Below are 24765 nucleotides of genomic sequence, written 5' to 3' on the forward strand. Positions count from 1 at the left end.
TCCCAAGTCCTTTCCTCTATAGTAGCTGACATTGTGCCATTAATCCTGTATTCTGCTTTTGGATTTTTGTGGCCCAAGTGCATGATTTTGCAGCGCCCGCTGTGGCGGACGCTGCAGGGACGGGAGCCCTCCCCTCAATGGCGCCGGGCCGCTCTGTGGCGAGAGTTGCTATTGAGAGCAGGACTCGCAACGGAGCGCTAAGCCACGCCCCCCAGAGGTTCAGCCAATGAGGGCGAACCTGCCGGGTGACGTCATTGCCACACCGCCGCCCCTCCCTCCCCCCCCACCGGTCTATCTTCCTGCAGCTCACTGCAGACCGGGGAATCGGCTGCACGCACAGCCAGTCTCGCGTGCAGCGGAGGTACTGGGGCCTCAGCCTTAAACATTATGGTTAACTTCCTTGAGTGTCAACCCTGCTGCATCTCTCATCTGCAAAAATGTATATTTTACCTTCACAACTACTTGTAATGTCACTAGTAAATTTATTAAACAGCACTGGTTACCTTCCCCTCCTCTGAATTCACTACATTACAAATGTATATATTAATTTACACCCCATCCCTCCTGAATATGTTGGCACATAATGAATAAACAACAATAATGAAGGAATAGAAATTAAAGAAATGAGAGCACTTTTAAAAAACACTTAACCCCTGCTTAGATTGTAGTAGAAATGCACCCATGTCAGCACAGAGCAATGACAGCAGAAATTCTCTGACCCACAGTGACCTATGGCGATATCAAACTGAAAAATACCCCCTGTGTGGGTTGGTTTCCATGATGATTAAATCCCCAGCCTCTTTTCTCAAGCTGGAAAATTAGTGTGCCACTGGCAGTGGGTTTTTGGTGATAAGAAGTCTATTCCACTGGGATGTGAGGAAAAAAAAAAGTGCAGACTTATTACCAAATGACTATTGTTTAGAAGCTGCTGTAAAACTTGCTTTTATAGCCCTCACTCACCTCCATTGAATACAAATGTTTTGCTAGTTACACAGCTAGAATGTTAGTATTATGTACCATTTGATAAGTTATCTATTTGCATGCAATGAGTTAGATACGTTTACTCTTAACGATCGATCGTGCAAATCTTCTCTTAGAAACGGTTGTTCAGTATTTAACTACTTCATATTTTCACAAGTATTATGTTTTATTGAAAAGTAGATAACATTAAAGTATCAGGAAAACAGCAGCCTTAATCTTATATCAAAGTTACAGCATCAGTGTAAAAAATCACCCCACTAAACATTATTTACAAATAAATACTAGCAGTTCAGATAGAAACAAAAACACACTTTTTGGAAGAAGTTGTGAGTGACCCCACTCTAAGGTATAAAACCACGTCTTCCTGTCTGGTTAGACCTATTGTTTTCATTAACCCATTTAGTAGTTTAGGGGTTATAGAACTGAATTCAGAAGATAACAGTGAGCCCTATGGGGTGAATACAATTTGGTGGGAGGGCTGCAAATATTTGCTGTATGGATGGTCTGGGGTTAATTTCTGTGTGTATCCTCTTCTAATACAACATTAAATAACTCCATTATACATCGCACACCACTGAACCAAAATGATCTGTCCTCTACTACAGCCCCCAATTGCTTACAGAACAGGAAAAGCAAGGAAATACTGTAGATTGAAAACTGCACAATCAATTTTACAGCAACAGAGGTTTTCTGTGGTTATTAAATATTTTGATTGTCCCCTGGATTCTAGTTAATTTCAATTTTTAGATTACACTTTTCAAATCTGTGTTGCATGCAAATCCATGTATTTAAAAAGATGCGGTTTTACATAGAACCAAAGTTTAAATAAATGGAAAATTAAATAAGCTTACTGGGTTAACTCTAGGTGCAAAGACAAATCAAATAAGTACAAACGTTATTAAATCAAGATAAACTGACATTAATAAAAACTTATATTGTTTACAAATATTCAAGACAACTTTAAATGATTTCAATGTACCTTTAATTGGCATCAATCCAAGGCTCAACACATTAAATATATCACTAACATAACTTTAATTTGTTCCTAAGTATTACTTGGAATTTGTATTCCCATAACTTAAATCAGAACCACCGATTTCTCATCACCAAGAAAAGCCCTGGGAAATAGTGTCTATAGTCCTCCTGCATCAGGGTTGATATAAAGTCAGTGATTTTGCATTGAGAAACCTCGAAGCTCAGGTAAAATAAAAGAAATTATACAGACAGTCCCCGGTTATCCAACGGAATCTGTTCTGGAAGTAGCATTGGATAGTGAAACCGTTGTAAAGTGAGTCCCATGTTAATCAGTGGCGGTGAGCGTTGGATAACGCATTCCGGCATCGAAAAACAGCCCTCAGGGGTGCATTGTAAAGCTTTGAATATGCCATTCGTTGTAAAGTGAAACATTGGATAACGAGGACTACCTATATATATATATATATATATATATATATATATATATATACAAAAATAACGCCCCCCCCCCCCCATGGATGAGGAATAGCTACAATGTCAAAGATTTAAACAGTTTATTTTTTTCAATAAAGTATTGACATGAGCCACAATGTCATCGACACATTCATTCTCTGCTCCCAACTGCGTCCAGTCCTATCTCGGTGCGTGATGTGAAAGCACACATACCAATGCAATAAAAACGTTTGGTCCCACACACTCCGAATGTTTACTAGTCTCCCGGCTGCAAAACTGGGGGCTGAACGGTGCAAAAGAATAGCTTTGTGTTTATGAAAGGAGAACCTACTGGTGCTTTTAATGGGATTATTTATCCTTGATAAAGCTGGCGTTTCTTGCATTGGGAATGTTAGGCCATCACCCCCATGATTTGTGACAAAGAAGGTCAAATATAAAGAAACAGCTATCTTAACACGTTCGCGGCTGGGGGTGCTTGCACCCCGTGACAGTGAAAGGGTTAATCTGACACCGAGCTGTGTGGGAGAATTGTTACCGGGGAGAATGTGGAATCGTTTCTATATGTGGTCAGCCAAGAGGAGATGTGGTCCTGTGGGATATTGTATGATGCTGCGAGTGTGCATGAGTCTGCACTTCTCACGCACATGAAGTACACAGCACGTACAGGCCTCACACAGCGTGAGAAGCACCAAGAGCTGGGGATATTATACCCAGACCGACCCCAGAGTGCTCAGACCGACCTAAACACCAGGGGGTCCGGGCTGAACGTGCACGGGAGGTCCAGGAGACGCCTGAGGCCTAGGCAGTCCTCGGCCTTTCTTGAGCAAAGTACGCGGGGAGAACCGAGCAGCAACGGCGAGAAAGCTCCCCCCTTACCCCGCCACTCGGTTTTACCTGACACGGGGGTGTTTCTACCAAACACAAGTAACTTCCCACGGACCTTCCCTGCGATGCGCCGCCGTGAATCAGCCGGATTTCATTCAAAAGATTCGCGAGAAACACTTCCGGGTTCAGGGATGACCACACGCGGCTTCCGTTCTCCGGCAGCCAATGGGGATGGGGGAGAGAGAGTGTGTGTGTGAACATGCTCTGCTAGTCTGGAGCCTGAGCTGCAGCTACATAATCATCATTATTATTCATAAATACAATACACAACACCCAACATCTGCCTCATGGACAGCGGCAATCCAACTCCTGGGTCATTTTTACAGGTGAACCTATGGGAGTTGGGGCACTTTTTTTTAGGGATCAACTTTACTAGAATCTTCAAACAGTGATTTTTTTTTTTGCATTAATAGAAATGGGGCTGGGAAATTGGGAGGAGATACATGTTGTTTTTTATCCCATCAGATTTATTTACTTAAAGCTGAATTGTTTATTGTAGCTTAGAAATACATATTTATTTTCTTTGGATTTGAACACTTTCTGGTGGGTAGTTGCTGCTTCTTGTAGCAGGGTACCCTAGTTTCACCTCAAATTAAAAGTCCATATAGAACAAAAAAGAAGCGCATAGAACAAAGAACACACAAAGAAAATGTCAGCTTTTTTAATGACAAATTACAAAAAAGATTAAATAGTTCAAACTTGCACTCAAAACGGGTGTCTAAAATGTTGGTTATTTTATTTTTTATTTATTTATAAAAATGTTTTACCAGGAAGTAATTATCTGAGGAAGTCTCCAGGCACTGATGACATCCCACAAGCTTATGGCAAGTACATCAAATAAAGTTGCCATGCTGCATACGTGGAGGTCAACAGGTATTAATAAAGAATTCACAGGCACTCGCAGGTCTTTAAGGGAAGCATTTTTTTGTGATTTATTCTATACTAGCTGATATACCCGGCGTTGCCTGGAGGCAGGGAGGGGGGGGGCGTGAAAGGCAGGGGGGGCGGGGGCGTGAAAGGCAGGGGGGGCGGGGGCGTGAAAGGCAGGGGGGCGTGAAAGGCAGGGGGGCGGGGGCGTGAAAGGCAGGGGGGGGCTTGAAAGGAAGGTGGGGGGGCGGCGGCGTGAAAGGCAGGGAGGGGGGGGCGGGGGCGTGAAAGGCAGGGAGGGGGGGCGGGGGCGTGAAAGGCAGGGAGGGGGGGGCGGGGGCGTGAAAGGCAGGGAGGGGGGCGTGAAAGGCAGGGAGGGGGGCGTGAAAGGCAGGGGGGGCGTGAAAGGCAGGGGGGGCGTGAAAGGCGGGGGGGGGCGTGAAAGGCGGGGGGGGGGGCGTGAAAGGCGGGGGGGGCGTGAAAGGCGGGGGGGCGTGAAAGGCAGGGGGGGGGCGTGAAAGGCAGGGGGGGCGTGAAAGGCAGGGGGGGGCGTGAAAGGCAGGGGGGGCGACACACACACACAGTGAGACACACACGCACAGTGTCACACACACACACACACACGTCACCTAGAGCGACACTTACCTCTACTTCCGGGCGCCGCCATCTTCTCACTCGGTGCCGCGAGGGAGGAAGGGGGTCCTTCCGGGCGCCGCCATCTTAGGCGCCGCGAGGGAGGAAAGGTGTCCTTCCAGGCGCCGCCATCTGAGGCACCGCGAGGCAGCCTGCCTTGCCACTGCCTGTTCCCCCGCCGGGGATGGAGGTGAGCGGAGCGCCGGGAGGGAGAGGTGAGCGGAGGGAGGGAGAGATGAGCGCCGGAGAGAGAGGTGGTGTGTGTTTGTGTGTGTGTGTGGCGCCAAGGGGGAAGAGAGTGGCAGTTGGGTGACGTCAGACCCACCAATCTGATTGGCCAGAGGCTGATGACCAATCAGATTCACCGCAGATAGCACTAACCATTCGATTTTATATATATAGACTAGCTGATATACCCGGCGTTGCCCGGGATGTAAATCCGTAATAGGTAGTATTTCTAAATAGGGTAAGAATAGGTTGAGTATTTGGTGGAAAGGTTGTATAATAATGTTGAAAAGAAACATGGAAGAAAATGTAATCCGATGTTGTTTAAAAATGGTTTATTGTAAAGTTATTGTGAGTCGGCGAGTGGCTGGTGAGTGCGGTGTGGCGGTCCCACTACGGTGGGAAGGGGTGTGAGGTGGTGGGTGAAAGGCAGGGGCGGGGGGGTGAAAGGCAGGGGCAGGAGGGGGGAGGAAGGCAGGGGCAGGAGGGGGAGGAAGGCAGGGGCAGGAGGGGGGAGGAAGGCAGGGGCAGGAGGGGGGAGGAAGGCAGGGGCAGGAGGGGGGAGGAAGGCAGGGGCAGGAGGGGGGAGGAAGGCAGGGGCAGGAGGGGGGAGGAAGGCAGGGGCAAGGGGGGAGGAAGGCAGGGGCAAGGGGGAGGAAGGCAGGGGCAAGGGCGGGAGGCAGGGGCAAGGGGGAGGAAGGCAAGGGAGGGGGGGGGAGGCAGGGCAAGGGGGGTGAGTGGGTAATTGAGTGACTTTATTTAGTGACAGGGTGGGTGCATGGTTTATTTAGTGACTGGGTATTATTTAGTGACTGGGTGGGTTATTTAGTGACTGGGTGGGTGGGTTATTTAGTGAGTGAGTGAGTGGGTGGGTGGGTTATTTAGTGACAGGGTGGGTTATTTAGTAACTGGGTGGGTGGGTTATTTAGTGACTGGGTGAGTGGGTTATTTAGTGACTGGGTGGGTGGGTTATTTAGTGACTGGGTGTGTGTGTAGGTTATTTAGTGACTTTTATTTAGTGGGTGGGTGGGTTATTTAGTGACTGGGGTTTATTTAGTGACTTTTGGTTATTTAGTGACTGGGTGGGTGTGTAGGTTACTTAGTGACTGGGTGGGTGGGTTATTTAGTGACCTTTATTTAGTGACATCTCCCACTATCCCCGCCCCCCGCAGCCCCCATACCTAAGGCGGAGGCCTTAAGATAGCGGGCGGGCAGGCCTGCATTTCCCTCCTGCATCTTACCCCCCCGCAGCGACATGAAGCTAGTTTCAGGCCGGCATCACACCCCCACCCCCCCCCCCCCCCACATGCGGCGGCATGAAGATAGCGAGCGGCACGCCATTCCCTCCAACCCCCCCCCCCCTCCATACCTCACGTGGCGGCTTGAAGATAGCGGGCGGCACGCCATTCCCTCCAAACCCCCCCCCCCCCCCCATACCTCACGTGGCGGCTTGATAGCGGGCGGCACGCCATTCCCTCACCCCCCCACCCCCCATACCTCACGTGGCGGCTTGATAGCGGGCGGCACGCCATTCCCTCTCCCCCCCCCCCCCATACCTCACGTGGCAGCTTGAAGATAGCGGGCGGCACGCCATTCCCTCCCCCCCCATACCTCACGTGGCGGCTTGAAGATAGCGGGCGGCACGCCATTCCCTCCCCCCCCCCCCCATACCTCACGCGGCGGCTTTAAGATAGCGGGCGGCACGCCATTCCCTCTCCCCCCCCCCCCATACCTCACGTGGCAGCTTGAAGATAGCGGGCGGCACGCCATTCCCTCCCCCCCCATACCTCACGTGGCGGCTTGAAGATAGCGGGCGGCACGCCATTCCCTCCCCCCCCCCCCCCCCCCATACCTCACGCGGCGGCTTTAAGATAGCGGGCGGCACGCCATTCCCTCAACCCCCCATACCTCACGCAGCGGCCGTAGTGGAATATTTGGGGAGGTGGGTGGGAGTCACGTGGTGAGGTGTCCCCGCCGCGGCCGCCACTGCCCTGCTCCTCCCGCTGGCAGGTCCCGCAGTGCGCGGCCAAGCAGGTTTGCAGGCTGTGAGGAGGGTGGAAGGAGGCGGTAGGGCTGCTGCGTCGCCCCTGAGGGTTGTGAGGTGATGGGAGCGGCGGCGGCACTAAACCCCCCACCCGCGCGGCCAAGCAGGGCGCCGCGAGGGGAGGTGAGTTGCGGGTGAGGGGGGGTGATGATGGAGGGGGGGGGGAGGTGAGGTTTGGGTGAGGGGGGGGCTGGCCTCGGGGGTGAGGAAGAGGTGTGTGTGTGTGTGTGTGTCTCCGTCTCTCCTTTGGCCCGTCACTCCGCCTCAGGCCAATGAGAGGTGTGCGGGGGCGGGCGGGCCAAGGGAGCAATCTCATTGGCCTGGCCCAAGGTCCAATGGGATTGCTGCTAGGGACACAGGGAGGGACACAGGGAGACACATACAGACACGGACACATATGACGCTTTCAGAAATATATAGTACAAGATTAGTCAACATTTTGGTCCTGTCCAGGGAGCAGCTGTTAAGAAAACTGTTGTTTTTTTTTCAAATAGATATATAATAGGTACTGTATATATTTGCAAATTCTCTGCCGATAGGTCTCCAATAATATAATATCAAAGCCTTGCAGTTAGTGTAATACCTACGCCACTGCCCGTCATATAGCAAGCAAGGAAAGATCACATCTCGCCAGTATCACAAGATCTTCACTCGCTCCAGGTGAAGCAAATGGTTAAAATATTAATGGTCTCGCCCCACCCTCGCCTTACCTTAGCCTTGAGAACTGCCTGATCAGTAACACTCCCAATCGGGCCCTTAGACCTGCCATCGCCCCTCAACTGATTGGGCTTCGGTTTAAGGCCGGTGGGAGAGCTATACAGATGCTTTGCTTCCATTCAGAAAGTAATTAAAACCTTTCCTTTTTAAACAAAGCATGGCAAACAGACCCTAATACCCTGGCAGCCAGCTTCTCTGCTTCCGTTCATGCTGTCCGTCGTTTGTTGGTCTTCCTTATGGTTCCCCTATATGTTTTCAGTAGATCACTGTTCTAGATCTGGGATCAGTGGTGGGATTCAAAAACCGGTTAACCGATTAACAACCGGTTCTTACCTGGATGGGGTCTAACAGCATCTCCCGGCATCTATTTCCCTTCTCAAAATGGCCACTCGATGTCACGTGACGTCACATAGCTTAACGTTGCCACAGCAACTGACGTGATGTGGTTACGTCACGTGGCGTTCCCGTTGGCATGGCAACATGGTACCATTTGATACTGCACGGCCATATTGAGAGGATTTGCAGGGAAATAGATGCAGGGAGATGCTGTCAGACGCCGCCCGCCTCCCGGACAGGTGAATGAAGGTAAGAGAATTAAGCAAATTAAGCACCGGTTCGGCATACTTGTGAAATTTTAGTAACAGGTTCACACAAACCGGTGCGAACTGACAGAATTCCACCACTGTCTGGGATGTATGTATGTCTTTATATAGCACCATTAATGCACATAGCGCTTCACAGCAGTAATACACGTGACGATCATATAATAAATAATACAAATAACACATAAAGGGAAGAAGTGCTTCAGACATAAAAGTAACATTTAGGAAAAGGAGTCCCTGCTCCGAAGAGCTTACAATCTAATTGATTAGTAGGAAGGATGTAAATAGACAGTAGGAGGGCGTTCTGGTAAGTGCGTCTGCAAGGGGCCTAGGTTTATGTATGAGGTGTAAATTATCTGCCATGGAGCTACTCATATGCTTCCTTAAGCAAGTGTGTTGTAAGGTGGATAGAGAGGGTGCTAGTCGGATATTGAGGGGAAGGGCATTCCAGAGGTGTGGGGCAGTATCCTTTTCAAGTTTCTACACGTGCTCTAGTGCTGAGTTTTCTTGGTGAATAGCGCGTTAGAAAAAGTTTGAAATAACTATATATACATACTGGCTGAGACTGGGTTATGAAATCACCGTCCTTAGACCGCACAGACTGGTCCGGAGTGCGTAGTTCATAGTCAAACAGGCCGGGTTCAGGACTTTAGAGAACAGTGTAGTCGTTGGAAGAGCCAGAGTCGGGATTGGAGATGTCCGGGTAGTCGTAGTCCAAGCAGGGAGTCGGCAACAGGAAATCAAGCAGGTCATCCCTGCTTCAGCGTAATCGCTGCAGGTCGGGAACGGGGTTTGCGCGAGTGGCGTCCACGGCCCATGGCGCCGGTCTAGGAAAGGGAGGACAGGCCAGAGTGGGCACACCGCCAGGCAGCACCGGTAAACCAGGGCTTCAGCGCATGAGTTCAAGCTGGCCTCTGCGAAGGGAGAAAGAGCAACAGGCCACAGGGTCCAAACAGCAACCTCAGCAAGAGGTGTATGCAGCAGGTTGCTAAGTCCAGACAGGCCTCCAGGAACGAGGAACACAGGCCTCAGCAAGTAGCTTCAGGCTACGAGGAAACAGGAACGAGAACAACAAACTGGAACAATAATCAACAGAGATTAGTAACGAGAGATAACAAGCCTGGAGGCTTGTGGCAAAACACAGAAACATCCAAGAAGGACTATGCTCGGCAGAGAGGGATTGTGGGAATGCATTATTTATAAAGGATAGCGGGCCAATCCCAGGAGGAGGGTGTGAAAGCACTGCTCCAATGACTGAGTACAAGGCTAGGTTGCAGTGAGCCCGCACAGCTGCTGTTGATTGCAGAGGGAATTAGTGAGAACAACAGCCCCCTGCAAGGCTACGAGAAAAGCCAGGAGTGGATTCCTGACGGGGAGTGGATGAAGGGAGGGGGGGATGAGAGGCTGAAGAGAGGGGGGATGAGGGAGGATGAAGGGAAGGGGGTGAGAGGATGAAGGGAGGGGGAGATGAGAGAGGATGAAGGGAGGGGGTTGAGAGAGGATGAAGGTGATGGGAGAAGAGAGAGGATGAAGGTGAGGGGAGAAGAGAGAGGATGAAGGGAGGGGGGATGAGAGGATGAAGGGAGGGGGTTGAGAGGATGAAGGTGATGGGAGAAGAGAGGATGAAGGTGAGGGGAGAAGAGAGGATGAAGGGAGGGGGGATGAGAGGATGAGGAGAGGGGGTGCGAGGATGAGGGGGGTGAGGATAAGGAGAGAGAGGACGAGGAGGGGTGCAGTATTGCTCGCCATGGGCCTGTATGACTGCAGGTCAGTTATTTATAAATGATCTGACCATTACGTAATTTGTTCTAAATTTCACTCCAAGCATGCACCAATTTGCATCAATTTGCACTTTTTCATATTCTATTTCCTAAAATAAATCCTCCGAAGGGCACTCCCTCCCAAGACCCCTCCCCAGATTTGTTACGAAACAGAATATAAAGTGGTGCAAATGGGTGAATTCTTGGAGTGAAATTTGGAAAAAAAATTACGTAACAGTCAGGTCATTATAAATAAAATTCTTCCTCACTAACGATACTCGTGCGTCTCGCACCTTTCACCATTTTGTCCAGTATTTGTGGACAAGCCACCTAGCAACCCTACCTGTCACCCCCTTGTACCCCCAACTGCTACAATCCCGCCCTTCCTCTCCCAATGTGTAACACCCCCTTCCCTCCTACATCATGTATCACACCCTCTTCGCCCCTGTAAGAGATGTGTGCAGAGGTATGCAAATGGAGACTGTTTTAGGTTGAAATTATATCTTGGCTTTATTGATCCTGTTCCTTTATCCAGACAAAACATACAAAAATAACAAGCCCCTATCCCTTTGTAAAGGATAACTTACTTCCCCAGACCCTATCTGCAGGACTGGAGGGATATTCCCATTACCAGCCTATCACCCCAAAGTCTCAGGAAGTACATTAAGCAGGTAGCCCCCCATGACAGTCCCTGACAGGTTCCTGGGTCTTCTGTGTCCAAGAAATATAGGTCTTAGGGTGTCTTGATCTCAGCACAGCCTTTGTGCTCAAGACAGTGTCTGTGTGCAGGCTTCTCTGCTCTCCTTCCGTCAGCCCAAATGTGAGCTAAGGAATCGGTCTCCTGTTTCTCACATCAGGCTTTTCTAAAAGTCCTAATCAGCCAGGTGAGTCTGGTTGATTGCCTGTGTGCAATTAACCAGCACACTGCTGGATTTAGAGGCAGTTTCTCACAAGCAGTGATAAGACCTTGTTACAACCCCCTATCCATATATCCCTCCACATGTCACCCTCTCTTTCCCCCCTCACAGTCAGCCCATCTCTCTCCTTTCCATGTGTCAGCCCCTCTCATTGTATCAATTTATGTCTATAGTTCTTTTGTTTCCATATGTACTTCAATTTGCACAGAACCAATTACATGTGTAACGCTTGTGAAAACTCAGTCACTTTTAGGGCTGCCAGGTGGCTTCTCCAAAAATACAGGACACAATGGTGAAAGGTGCAACGTGTTCGAGATACTCACAAGCTCGAGACACACACAAACACACATCTCTCTCCTATCTACGTGGTTTCCTCCTCTCCTTGAATCCACCCTCAGGCTCCTGACACCTCCTCCTGATTGGCTGCATTACCCAGCAGCAGCCAATCAGGATGGAGGCAGTTGCCCAGCCCTCTAGCAACAGCAGTCTCTCTCCCTCTCCTCAATTCTGGAGAGCATGCTCTCTCTAATGTTGACAGTCTGTGACTGTCACACACTGTATAATTTATTACATAAGGTTGATCCCTAAATCAATGTGTAATTTGTGCGGAAGTGCAGGTAAATGGTACAAAAAAAAGTATAAACCATGAAAGTAAAAACGGGGGTGGGTACCCCTGCCATAGAATTTACCATCTGAGTGGCACACATAGGTTGCCAAAAAAACAGTTTGGCAAAACAACCTCATATATCCTTATCACCAGTAATCTAGTGGAATTAGTCATGGAACTAGTAATAAAGAACACGTTATTATGGAACCCAGGTTGCTTTCTTTATACCAGTGTTTTTCAATAGGGGTTCCTAGGAAGTCTTATGTTCCCCGGTCATCCCTAAAGGGTTCCCTGCAATTTTCAGGTCATTTGAAAATGGTACTAAATACAGAAGAATTTACAATGCATCTGATCTCAGGCGCGCTATTAGAGAGGGTTGGGGTTCCTTACAATACATCTAATCTCAGACGCGCTATTAGAGAGGGTTGGGGGTTCCTTACAATGCATCTAATCTCAGACGCACTATTAGAGAGGGTTGGGGTTACGTACAATGCACCTGATCTCAGACAAGCTATTAGAGAGGGTTGGGGGTTCCTAACAATGCATCTGATCTCAGACGCGCTATTAGAGAGTGTTTAGGATCCTTACAATACATCTGATCTCAGGCGCGCTATTAGGGAAGGTTGGGGTTACTTACAATGTATCTGATCTCAGGTGCACTATTAGAGAGGGTTGGGTTTTCTCAGAATATCACAGTATAATTGTAGGGTTCCTTAACCAAGAAAAGGTTAAAAATAAAACACTGCTTTAGACTATTAATAAAGAAGCAAAACTCAGACTTCAACATGACCTAAAGTAGCAGGTAATCTTTATACAAACATAACATCATCATCTTATCAGCATGAACCCAAAAATAAATGCCTGGTTTAACAAGTAGACACAAGGCTAATATAAGCACATGTAATTGAAGTTGCCCCATAGGACATTTTTGATTGGGATCTTGGAGGCTCTATTCGTGTGTCACCATAATAATAATAAATAATAATAATAACTTTATTTATATAGCGCTTTTCTCCCAATGGGTCTCCCAATGGGACTCAAAGCGCTTCACAGTTACAAAAAGGGAAGATTGAGATTGTAGTTGCTTCAGGGCAGAGTCCTTATATGCTGCAGAATTCTAGAATCATTTTTAGAGCAGCAGTAAATGAGAAGACGGTTTAGGGCAGGGGTGGCCAACTCCAGTCCTCAAGGGCCACCAACAAGTCAGGTTTAGGATATCTCTGCTTCATCACAGGTGTCTCAATCAATGGCTCCGTCTTTGACGGAGCCACTGATTGAGCCACATGTGCTGAAGCAGGGACTGATTGAGCCCCCTGTGCTGAAGGAGGGATATCCATAAAACCTGACCTGTTGGATTCCCTTGAGGACTGGAGTTGCCCATTACTGGTTTAGGAATCATATAAAATAATATACATAGGCAGTCTTTTGTGTAGTTTCAAAAGGTAGGCTCTTTTATGGAGAAATATGTGGATCCTCCTATCTCGTCTTTGACTGACTAATGAGTTCTCCCTGGTATATCAGTGCAGTTCTTCTTTCTTGCTGAAATGTTTCTGCCTCCATCTGTTTTTGTTTGCTTATGTTAGTATGACTAGTCCTCATGCTATGTGTCCATTTCTTTTCCAGTTTTGCAGCTGTCTGTCTGTGTCTTTGCCATTTCTTTTCTTAGCGCAAATTCCGTGCATCAAAAATATTTAAAGCAAGCTACAGTCGGGGCTGGGACTTACACTGCATTGAAGGTTTATTAACATCATAATGTTAAAATCATATCAATATTCTAATTTAACCTCTTGGCTGCCATAGGAGCCAGCAGTGCATTGCAGAGATATGGTATCCTGTCCTCTCCTAAAAGGGGGCTTGTGCTACACTAGATTTTAGGAATGACCAGTGAATTAAACAAACGTAGACAGAACCTGGACCTTTTGAGGTCCTTATTTCACACCCTGCCCTAAAAAAAAGTGAAATCCCTTCAAATAAGCGTTTAATAAAGAAGCGGGAATGCTAAGATCTTTTAAAGTTAAAGTATTTATTGGGTAATATGAAAATATTTAGAGATTATTTATATGGTATATAGCCGAGCTCCCCCTCTTACCTCTGTAACAGGAGTGGGAGGCTGCGGGCTGATAGTTGGAGTTCCGGAGCTCCGCGGCGTACCCGGCAAGCGGGGGCTGCCATCTTGGATAGTCATGCATGCGCAGTGCGATCCTTGCGCATGTGCAATGCGATCCTTGTGCATGCGCAGTGGTCCCAAAGCTGCAGCGGTCATCTTGTCAAAGGCTCCGCAAGAGACAACATGTCCCATGAGCCTCAGGGGCTGCAGACATAATTAGGTTTGGTGCGAATGCAGACAGCGTGCCACTCAGAGCAGGGACTGCAAGGGGTGAGGATGTGTTCAGGGTGCCCGTAGCCCCTGAACTAGGCCATATTACCCCATAGGCCCCAGCTAGGCCCCGACTCAGCCCAGATTGTGGTTGTTACAGGGAAGGCACCAGATAGGGATGCTCCCCTTAGCACTTTAGTAATAGAGTGTTAGTACACTAGTGATGGATGCCACGTGGTGTGCACAGCCTGCGGTCTGGGACCAGACCACAGGCATATCCTGAGAGATATTAAGGGACACCGTCCAGCTGGTGCTCCCTCACCTTCGGGAAAGAGGATCAGCTGGACACCGCATCGTGGGATCATGTTGCATCCTGCGGAACCATCATCTTCCATATACCTGATCTGGATGGAGACCAGGAAGGTACCTGTAACAGGGGAGTAATCCCTGTTCAAGTAATGTGCCTTTAATCTATCAGTGTGGTGGTTAACTGCTGGTAGTCAATTAATAAAAACCACCTGCCTGATTTAGATTGCTTACAAAAACCTGTCTGTTGAGACAGGAAGTGACTCCTTAGCTCACTTGTGAGCAGACCTATGGAGACAGAGCAGGGTTCTTGAGTCTCCCAGGAGAGACTGACCAAGAGAACACAGATCTCTGGAGCTGACCATGTCTTGAGCTCTGGCAGAAGACACAGCAGAGCTGCTTCCAAGACACAGGGAAAACTTCTAAACCTGAATGCTGACAAACCCTGAGGGAAGGGAGCTGAACAGGAACTGAGAAGATTTTCCCTCCAAGAGACAGATAAGACTTTCATTCTTAAGAGACTGCTTATATCTGCTTATTTCATGCTATATGTTTTGGGGCTGCGAGAAATGCTTGACTAAGGGAGATGTGAATTAATTGCATAGTGTTTCACTAGAAATACTCCCAAGTGAATAGAAGCTTTGTTCCCCCCCCCCCCCCCCCTTGTTTGGATGTTTTCCTGATGAAAAGGAAAAGGCACAATAAAGCCTTATTATAATTTCACCTTATAAAAGTCTCCAATTGTGTACCTCTGTTAACGTCCGTCTACATATGGTGTCCGAAGTGAGATGAGAGGTGTCTTTGTGGTTAAAAAGGACCGGAGATTTTTATGTGAAATTTTTTGTTATGCTTTTTGCCTACAAACAGTCTGAGCAACTTAGAAAAAAAACCTCATGAAGCAGAGATCAGAGTTAAAGGGATATACACCACTGAAACTTGCAAAACCACAGATGGACTCTTTGCCCCAATCCCAAGAGGAGAGAGACTGTTGAAGTAGCTAAACCTTATTTTGCCTATCACAAAGTGTAATATGGTCATTGAAATAGGGGTTTTGCCTTCCAGCCATAGTCAGGGTTCAAGAAGTGAGTCAGCCCTTAAAAAGGGATAGGTGTTTGTTGTTTTCAAAAGTTTCGCTGAAGCAGTGAATACAGATGGTGACCCACGAGTGGTACTGATTTTGCAAATAAAGGTTGCCACACCGCATAGGGCTACCAGCTGGGAATGGAGTACATGCAGAAAAGTGTGAAAATTGATACAAGACTGTGCTGAAGCAGGGGAATTTTTAGCAAACAAATGCTGAGTGTAAAATTGCCCTATAGGGGGAAAAGGTTTTTCAAAGCCAATTGCTGAATGTTGAGTCACCCTGCCGGGAATGAAATAAATAGTCCACTGCAAAGAATGTTTTTTTTCTGCAAGTAAAAAAGTCTGCCTATATATATCTTGGTAGCAAAAACAGACACCCAAAGTGTGAAGTGTGAATGCCATAATACCCAAAGATGAGACTGAAAATTACTGAACTCAGGCAGAAACCAAATTCTGTTGCTGAAGCAGAGAGATTATACCTAGCAAGTAAATGGTGTAAAGCAAATATACTTTTTTTTACCTAGCAACTGCACATCTTGTATACCTGATGAGAGAAAATGCATGCACAGTACTGCTGATATTGTCAAACTTATCCAAGAAAGAAAAATTCTACAGAGATGCCTGTGAGAGCTACGACCTCTACAAGCAAAATATGCCCACCTGTAGGACTACCACAATTGGGGGTTCTAGCAAATACAGTGGCAACAGCTGCAATAGCGCCTCCTGAGGTCAGGAAGAAAATTACACCTGATAGCCTAAAAATGGAGGACAAGATGCAGTGTTCCTGTAATGAACCCTACCCCACGGAAGAGTGGCCCTTCCAGTCCAATAAAGAGGAAGACATCTCTTACGGGGAACCCGAACCGAGTCACACCCACAAAACACCCCAAGAATGGTGGGGGTGCCTGAACTCGGCACAAACAGAAAAGACCGCTCCCTTTGATGACGAATATGATCAGCAGGAGACAGAGCGGGAGCAGCAGATCACCCAATATTTCTGTCAGCTAAAGCAACTGCACGAAAGCCTGGCGTATATAATGAAGCTGCTAAAGTATCAAATAAAGAAGGAGACCCCAGTATTCCGGATGGGACGGAGTCATCCAAAACAAAAAAGCGGAAAAAGAAAAGCAGTTCTTCACTTACCGTGGAAGGAACAGACACGTCCGCAGATCCTGTGGAGGAAATGGGGGACCGAGTTGCCCTGCAGCCTAGAGAAAATGAAAAATTCGTCCCGCGGTTAACCGAATATCCAGAGGGCCCAAGGCAGAAGTCGTGTACCCCAAAGAAGTGTCTGTCCGGTGCCAACAGTGAGGAACCCTCAACCAACCATCCCAGGGAAGCGGAGCCGGAACCAGTGAGTGACGATCCCTTGACCAGCCCTGAAGATGCCCTGAAAAATGCCAGGCATGACTGTGATATGCTCCGTGAACAATTGAAACAAAAGGAAGATGGTTACACAGAGCTACAGAAAAATAACGTGAGGCTACAAAAAGATGTGCTCACAATTTACTCTTTAGCCACGACAGAATTGGACGATCTCAAGACTGAGCTAGATACTGCAAAGGCTACTATTTTCACCATGGATGAAAAGCAGAGCCAATCTGATAAAATGGTGGCTACGCTAAAGCGGAAGTATGAGGAGGCACTGAAGCAGATGACAGTCTTCCAGCAAGAGGTTCACACTCTTCGCATAGAGCTGAATGCCTCACAACAGGAGGTCAACAGTGTCCGGATAGAGGTGGACGTATCTCAGAAAGAGGTTCAGACACTCCGTAGAGCACTGGATGCCTCACATCAGGAGACCAACAGCTGCCGCACAGACCTGGAAGTTTCCAGAAAGGAACTACACAGTCTCACTGAGGAGCTGGACATTGCTAAAGAAACTATTGGTAATCTTGATACAGATCTCAAAGTCTCTCAGAAGGAGCTTCAGACCCTCAACCTAGAGAAGGAAGTCTCACGCCAGGAGAGTGTCATTCTCAAAGCAGATGTGCGTAAATGGAAGGAGGACTGCAAAGAGCCCTGAAGAATACAGAGACTGAAAAAGGAGAAAATTCAAGATTAAAAAGAGAAAACTTAAAACGGAAAGAAGAAAAATTTCAGTTGACAGAAGAAGTCAAGGAAAAGTTTGAAGCAGAGCACCGACTGCAGAACCAACTACAAGGTCTGCGTACGCACCTCGAGAAGGCAGAGGAGAAGCAGCGAACTCTGCAAGATGACAATCTGCAGGCTGTTAAAGAAATTCAAGTGCTGCAGGAACGTCTGATGACCCAGTATGTCCCCGCAAAGCAGCATGAGAAACTGAAGGCTACCCTGAGCATCACCAAAGCATCACTAAAAGCCAAGCTTAGAACCCAGGTGACGTGGCACAAAAGGGAGCACAAGAAGGTCCAGAAACTGAAACAAGTAACTGTGGCCCAAGCAAAGAAGTTCATAGTGCTTCACAATGCAATAAAAATGTGGAGGCAAGCTCAGAGAAAAGCTCAGAGAAAGCAAAGCATGCAGATAAATTCCCTGAGAAGAGACTTGCAAGACGCACTCAAAAAACAGGGATCTCTCGCGGATGAGATTACAGTCCTACAAGGACAAGTATTGACCCTGACTAAGCGTCAGTATCCCACGGCCACAAAAACCCATGAAGACAAGGGTACAGTGAGAGCTGGGAATACCGCTCATCTGAAAGACAAGGTTGCAAAATTTGAACCACCTTAACAAGCACTAGCAAAACCTTCAGCCACCCAGCAGGCAACAAAAGAAGGTACACGTGCTGAATTAAAACCAGAAGAATCCTTAGCTGATGAAGCTGAAAAGATGGGACATTCTCTGGAAGTGGGTGTGGAATTGCAACTTAATCTAAAAGGGGCTGAACTAGCAACCCCATTGAGTGGGAAAAGGGCAGAGAGAACGCTTCAAGAGCGGAAAACTCAAAGGGCTATTTTTAAACGCTCTGCAACTGCGGCCATACAGTATGCCTACAATAAGACGACCACCCGACACGAGGGAAATCTCATGACCGCGCACGTAGAAAAAAGACTATACTTGGAAAAAGTCCTCCTCGAGTGACTGAGGGGTGCTGATCTCAAGCATCTTCAGGAGAGACACGAATAAACTGGAGAAAGGGCTCCAATCCCAGCAGGACTGAGGGTTCTCTTCCTCCATCCACTCTCATTCAAGTCACAGAGATATCTAGAATGAGAGTGGAAGGATGGGCTTTGGCCGTGGCAAGCCCGAGCTTCCCACAAACAGGGGAGGTATGTAACAGGGGAGTAATCCCTGTTCAAGTAATGTGCTTTTAATCTAGCAGTGTGGTGGTTAACTGCTGGTAGTCAATTAATAAAAACCACCTGCCTGATTTAGATTGCTTACAAAAACCTGTCTGTTGAGACAGGAAGTGACTCCTTAGCTCACTTGTGAGCTGACCTTTGGAGACAGAGCAGGGTTCTTGAGTCTCCCAGGAGAGACTGACCAAGAGAACACAGATCTCTGGAGCTGACCATGTCTTGAGCTCTGGCAGAAGACACAGCAGAGCTGCTTCCAAGACACAGGGAAAACTTCTAAACCTGAATGCTGACAAACCCTGAGGGAAGGGAGCTGAACAGGAACTGAGAAGATTTTCCCTCCAAGAGACAGATAAGACTTTCATTCTTAAGAGACTGCTTATATCTGCTTATTTCATGCTATATGTTTTGGGGCTGCGAGAAATGCTTGACTAAGGGAGATGTGAATTATTTGCTTAGTGTTTCACTAGAAATACTCCCAAGTGAATAGAAGCTTTGTTCCCCCCCCTTGTTTGGATGTTTTCCTGATGAAAAGGAAAAGGCACAATAAAGCCTTATTATAATTTCACCATATAAAAGTCTCCAATTGTGTACCTCTGTGAATGTCCGTCTACAGTACCCAAGTGCACCAATGGCCACACACAGTGGGTAGCGCTACTCCACACACTTTGGACGGGTTTGGCTCCGTGAACACCGGGTGGTTAGGTGCCCAGGGCACCTTAGTACTTTGGGGGATCTCACTGGGGTGTGAACAGTGTATTGGGTTTATTGTATTTTGGGAAGGTTAATTATAGTGTGTTATTATTATTGTTATTATTAAATCCAGATATACTTCAATGGGGAAAACGGACCTTTTGCATATATAAAGGCTGCAAAGATTTGTTACCCCTGTTGTTTACTTGTATATGTGCAGCCTTATACCTGCATTGTATTCACCGACCTCTTAAATCAGTTCTGCAAAGTGTCTGTAAGTACAGTTATAACTATGTATATTTATTATTAGTATGTATATTGCACCTGCAAAATACGCCACAAAAAAGCACGTCACAAAATAGACTATAGGGAAATGTAATACAGTGAGTGCATCTTACATTAAAAAAAGCATGATAGAAAAAGGAAAATAAAACTATATATAGATGCATACATTTAAAATTAGCATGTGTGTGTTTGCAAGATCACACAATGGGATCAGGGTGTTTAATCGGCTAATGATAATTATTACTAACATTTATTTACAACACGTCACCATATTCTGTATCGCAGAACAATGGAGTATGAAGACATCTATAATACAATTACTACTTTAATGTTGACTGGTTGTGTAGGTACAGAGGGCCCTGCCCCAAAGGAGCTTACAAACGTGTTTCACTATCACTTCGGCTCTTCTTCCTTTAGACATACTATATTATTTCATGTTATAGCACCAGTAACGTGTATTACTGTACGTGGCTTCAGGGCCTCTTCTCACCTCTGCCTCTGGACTGTCCTCTAGTGCAGTGGTGAGCAAACTTTTTATGCCGAGCCCCCCTTTTTATCCATGAAATTTCTCGGGTCCCCCCTTGCCTGATGTAATTAACATCACATGGGAAAAAACCCTTTTATTAAACGGTATACAATGTAAATACAAATATGTCTAAATACTTATGTAACACATGTTCCCTCAATCCCCAATCGCAGATAGGGTGCATGTGAGGGGAACCTATGTGTATGTTACCTGGTGTGTGGTGCTTTTACCTGTTAGGCTCACAGGAGGCCTGAGCCTCCGCCAGTGAGAGCCTGGGGTGAATCCTCTGGAACGATCTTACATACAGCGCCTCCACCTGTGTAGGATTCTAGGAGTGTAGCATGTCCCCTACACAGGACCCACATATAGTAACCACATACACAGGAGTATAAGTATAACAGTTTACTATATGCAGAATAGAACATAACACAATACACATCTATATTACTTATCACTCTATAAGGGTCATAAACAATACTCTCTCTCTTAGAAAGTATAATCCTTTCCCCACCACCGTGTACCCCAACAACGTGTCCACAGTAATGTCTGAGTCCCTTGGCCACTCTGTCCCTTAAGTGTCTCAAGTGTAACCCCCACTTTATTAGGCGTGATCACTTCACTGCCTGATAAACCAGTATGTTGGTGCACGTAAGATACGACACCTGCCCAGTGCGACGACACCTGGGCCCTTAAAGATCTTCAGAAAGTATCCGCCGACCTCCGGTGCGACGTCCTGGTTTCACCAGCACGGTGATCCGTCAGGGGCGATCCCACCCTGGAGATAGTCCTACTTCTACTTTGTAGAGTAGGCCTGATCCCAAGCCTCTTCGCAGGAAGCGCAGCATCCGCTGTGTCCCTCACTGACAAATATCATATCACTAAGGGGCAGGATCCCTAACCTAGGGCCTGTCCCTGAAGCACAACAAGCTGTATTATGGCTCAGGACTTAACTGGGGCCTAGGGGCCTGCTAGCCTAGTGCAGGGGTCTGTGACCCACTGCAGTCACCTCCTACCCCTTGCTCTTCCTGGTCCTGACTGCTAGAGTGGGCTCAGCACGCGAAATGTATCTATATCAGCCTGCCGAGATTCCTGCACTCCTATTGGCTCCCTAGCATTATGTGGAGCGCTCCTGAGGCTCATGGGACATGTAGTCCCTTCCAAGAGCCTTCCCTGGTTGGCTAGGGCTTCGCGCGCTGTCACTGTGCATGCGCAATCACCCTAATGGCCGCAGCACCTCTAACCTGCACTGCGCATGCGCGAGGGACAACATGGTGGCGCCCTGTACTGTCGGGCCACCGGAGCGCTCCCTGCTCGTCCTCCACCCTCCAGAAACGCCGGCGGCTCCGCCGCTTGGCTCCGGCACCACTCGCCATTGCCCCCGGCAGCGGAGGTAACGAGGGGGGTCACGGTGCACAAAGGGGCCCGGGGCTACACTTACATATTTCAACAGCTCGCGCTTGCAAAATTAGGCTGCGTCCACGCTGCCTCTGAGAGCGGTGCCATCACCAACTCCAAGCATGAGCACAGGGTGTCCTGCATAATTTTGCAAGCATGAGCGGGGAAGTGTTTTCACTTTTTTTTATTATTTCTTTACGTTCATAGTATGATTGATATAGTGGCAGCCTACCCTTTCACTTGCAGAGGATCGCAGCGAAGCTGGTTGCCACCGGAGGAATCGTAAATACAATATTGATGCTGCAACAGGATGAATTACTACATACAGTGTATAAAGAGAAACCAAGGTTTGTGTACCAAAGGGGTCGTAATATCAAAGATATCCTAATCTCTTCTGATGATGACAAATATTATCAGACATCACATTTTCTTCAGTCAAAACCAGGATGTTATAAATGCCATGGGTGTACAATATGCAATAGTCTTAACACTGGGGATGAGTTTCGTCACCCCAGAAGTGGGCAAAAATATAAGATCAACCAGAGAATCACATGTACCACTACCAATGTAATTTACATCATCAAATGCCCCTGTGGACTGGTATACGTTGGTAAAACTAATAGAATGTTGAAAACACGTTTTATCGAACACCGTAGCAAAATTAACGCCAAGAAAGAGGAGACTGCTCTTATCAGACACTGTACAGAATTTCACCATACAGTGTCATCACTGAAACTGATGGGGATTGATCGGGTGCAAAAGACTTTCTCAGGTTCAGAGAAAGGTACTGCCCTATTACAAAGGGAAGCATTTTGGACTTCTACGCTTTACACTGTACATCCTAGGGGTCTTAATGACTATATCTCCCTAAACAGCTTCCTTAATATCAGATGAGATCAGTATGCAGATTTCTGATTTAATCACAGTAGGTATAGGATGTGTAGAAGTTTCGTGTTCCCTACCATTTATGTTTTTGCGACTCTGCTGTTGCTGCTGACGTTCTCCTCATTTATGTCTCTCAAATAAATTAATTATTTTTTGTCTCCCTCACCTGCACTTTCCCCACACTGGGGGATTGTATTAGTATCACTTAGTGTTTTTTAATATCGAACTCTCATTTTGGTTCTTTCTCTCCTCCCTTATGTACCACGACATCTCCATTGCCCACTACCCTCAAAGATAAATTATAAGAAGGACTTTACTGGGAGTCTATTGCACACTGTGTATATGGATACACTTGGTACATGGATCCCCTTGATAACAGGCATGAAGATTTAATGATAGAACATCGTGGGACAGACGGGCCAATCGGAGACCACGCTATTACGGGATGACGTCACCATGAAGGAAGAGGGACCCTGATGTGCGCTTGCACATGTGCCTGGATGAGATAACGAGATCTCCTACTGTAGCAACACACAGAGGGATGACAGGACCAATCGGAAGGCAGGGTGGACCAAATGATGACATCACTCGGAAGTGACAAGGATCCGGATATGCGCGCGCATTCACAATGGAATGAGAGACGCCTGTGGGAGAAACCGGAAGATTTTAAGTAATTTCACCTGGGTTGGGTTCTATAAATAGTGGACAATATGTGATTTATTTTCTATCTTCACTTGAGAAAGACCACGCTTGTTGGTTGAAACGTTGTGCTTATCAATACATTTTCCTGAAATCCGTAGTTTTCCGTGCCCCGAACCTCTCTCATTATTTTGCCAGCGGAGGAAACCAGGAACACAGAGCTATTGCAGGGCAGACACCAGAAGGAGAGGCGTTTGACATCACAGCGCTCTGGCATGCTCCTCCCCCGTACCTCTGAAGCCCTCGCGCGTGCACGGACACACCATCATGTGGCCGCCACCTGCATCATCCTGTTTGGCCGCCCGCACACATCTTTGCTGCCCGCCCACACACATCTTCTTGGCCGCCCGCGCACTGCTTTTTTGCCCTCCCGCACACAGGTCTGCCGGCCACGCACCCAGGTTTTGCCGCACGCGCCCCTCATAAATAATCTTGCGCCCCCTAGTTTGTGCACCGCTGCATTCAATCACAACACCCACCCACACACACAATCATAACACACTCAATCACAACACACACATAGACAACCAACAGACACAACACACACACAATCACAACCAACACAACACACACACACTCAATCACAACACACACTCAATCACAACCAACACAGACACAACACACACACTCAATCACAACACCTACAGCACAACTAACACAGACACCACACACACTCAATCACAACCAACACAACACACACCGCACACATACTCAATCACAACACACTCATATCACAACCAACACAACAGACACACACAACACACACTCAATCACAACACACACAGACACAACTAACAGACAACACACAACACATACTCAATCAAAACAGACAACAAACACACACACACTCAATCACAACACCCACACACAGCACACACAATCACAACCAACACAACACACACAATCATAACACAGACACAACACACATAATCACAGACAAGACACACTCAATCACAACTAACACAGACACAAAACAAAACACACACTTTCACCTGGGGGGGTGGGGGGGGGTGAGGGAGTACTAAGCCGTGTGCTGCTGGAAACTGGGGCAGGTAACAGACAGCTTGTCTGTGCAGGGAAGGCCCGTCCCCACTGCAGGCAGACAGCACATTGAAGCAGCAGCACGGAGAAGCCCCGACCCCGCAGCAAGCCACAGAAAAGCAGCAGCACGGAGCTTGAGCTGCTTCCTGGCTGCCCGTGCACAGCTCTGCCCGCCCCCAGGTTTAGCCGCACGCAGCCTGCACCCCACCTAAATAATCTTGCGCCCTCCCAAGGGGGCACGCCCCCCAGTTTGCGCACCGCTGCTCTAGTGAAGAGAACTACAGATGTCAGGAGCTATGGTGGTTTGGCGCCAAATTCAAAGTTGGTTTATTTGATTTGCAGTCCCTCGTAGTAAGCATCATCTTGAAGTGACTGTAATCATTCGGGTCTCCACAGAGAGGATGCATATACCCTGTCTCTCATTAGCCACATTCTCCTTTACTGGTTGCCGGACAAACTCGGCTAGGAGTATTAAGGTAGAGCACAGCGCCCGAGCCACACCAGGGGAGACAATCACTCCTGTTCCTACATAAATTTCAGACCGAGGCCGGTCACGTGTGGAAGCTGTGGGAGAGATTGGAGGCAAAAGTA

At 47.5% G+C, this 24765-nt stretch overlaps 1 protein-coding gene and 1 long non-coding RNA gene across 2 annotated transcripts in view; one reads left to right on the forward strand and one right to left on the reverse strand.

Annotated features, from left to right (window-relative positions):
- Positions 1–3456, reverse strand: part of PSMD14 (proteasome 26S subunit, non-ATPase 14) — a 52496-nt gene extending 49040 nt beyond the window's left edge. The window contains exon 1 of the mRNA XM_075609251.1: positions 3304–3456. The gene's annotated coding sequence lies outside the window, so the exon portion shown is untranslated. The remainder of the gene's footprint in view (positions 1–3303) is intronic.
- Positions 3457–3472: 16 nt separating this feature from the next.
- Positions 3473–23652, forward strand: LOC142499635 (uncharacterized). The gene is made up of 3 exons (XR_012802705.1): positions 3473–3620; positions 4065–4167; positions 22729–23652. It is a non-coding gene; the product is annotated as an uncharacterized LOC142499635 (long non-coding RNA).
- The last annotated feature ends 1113 nt before the right edge of the window (positions 23653–24765 follow it).

The sequence above is a fragment of the Ascaphus truei genome, chromosome 7 (assembly GCF_040206685.1).
Source record: "Ascaphus truei isolate aAscTru1 chromosome 7, aAscTru1.hap1, whole genome shotgun sequence".
NCBI lineage: Eukaryota > Metazoa > Chordata > Amphibia > Anura > Ascaphidae > Ascaphus > Ascaphus truei.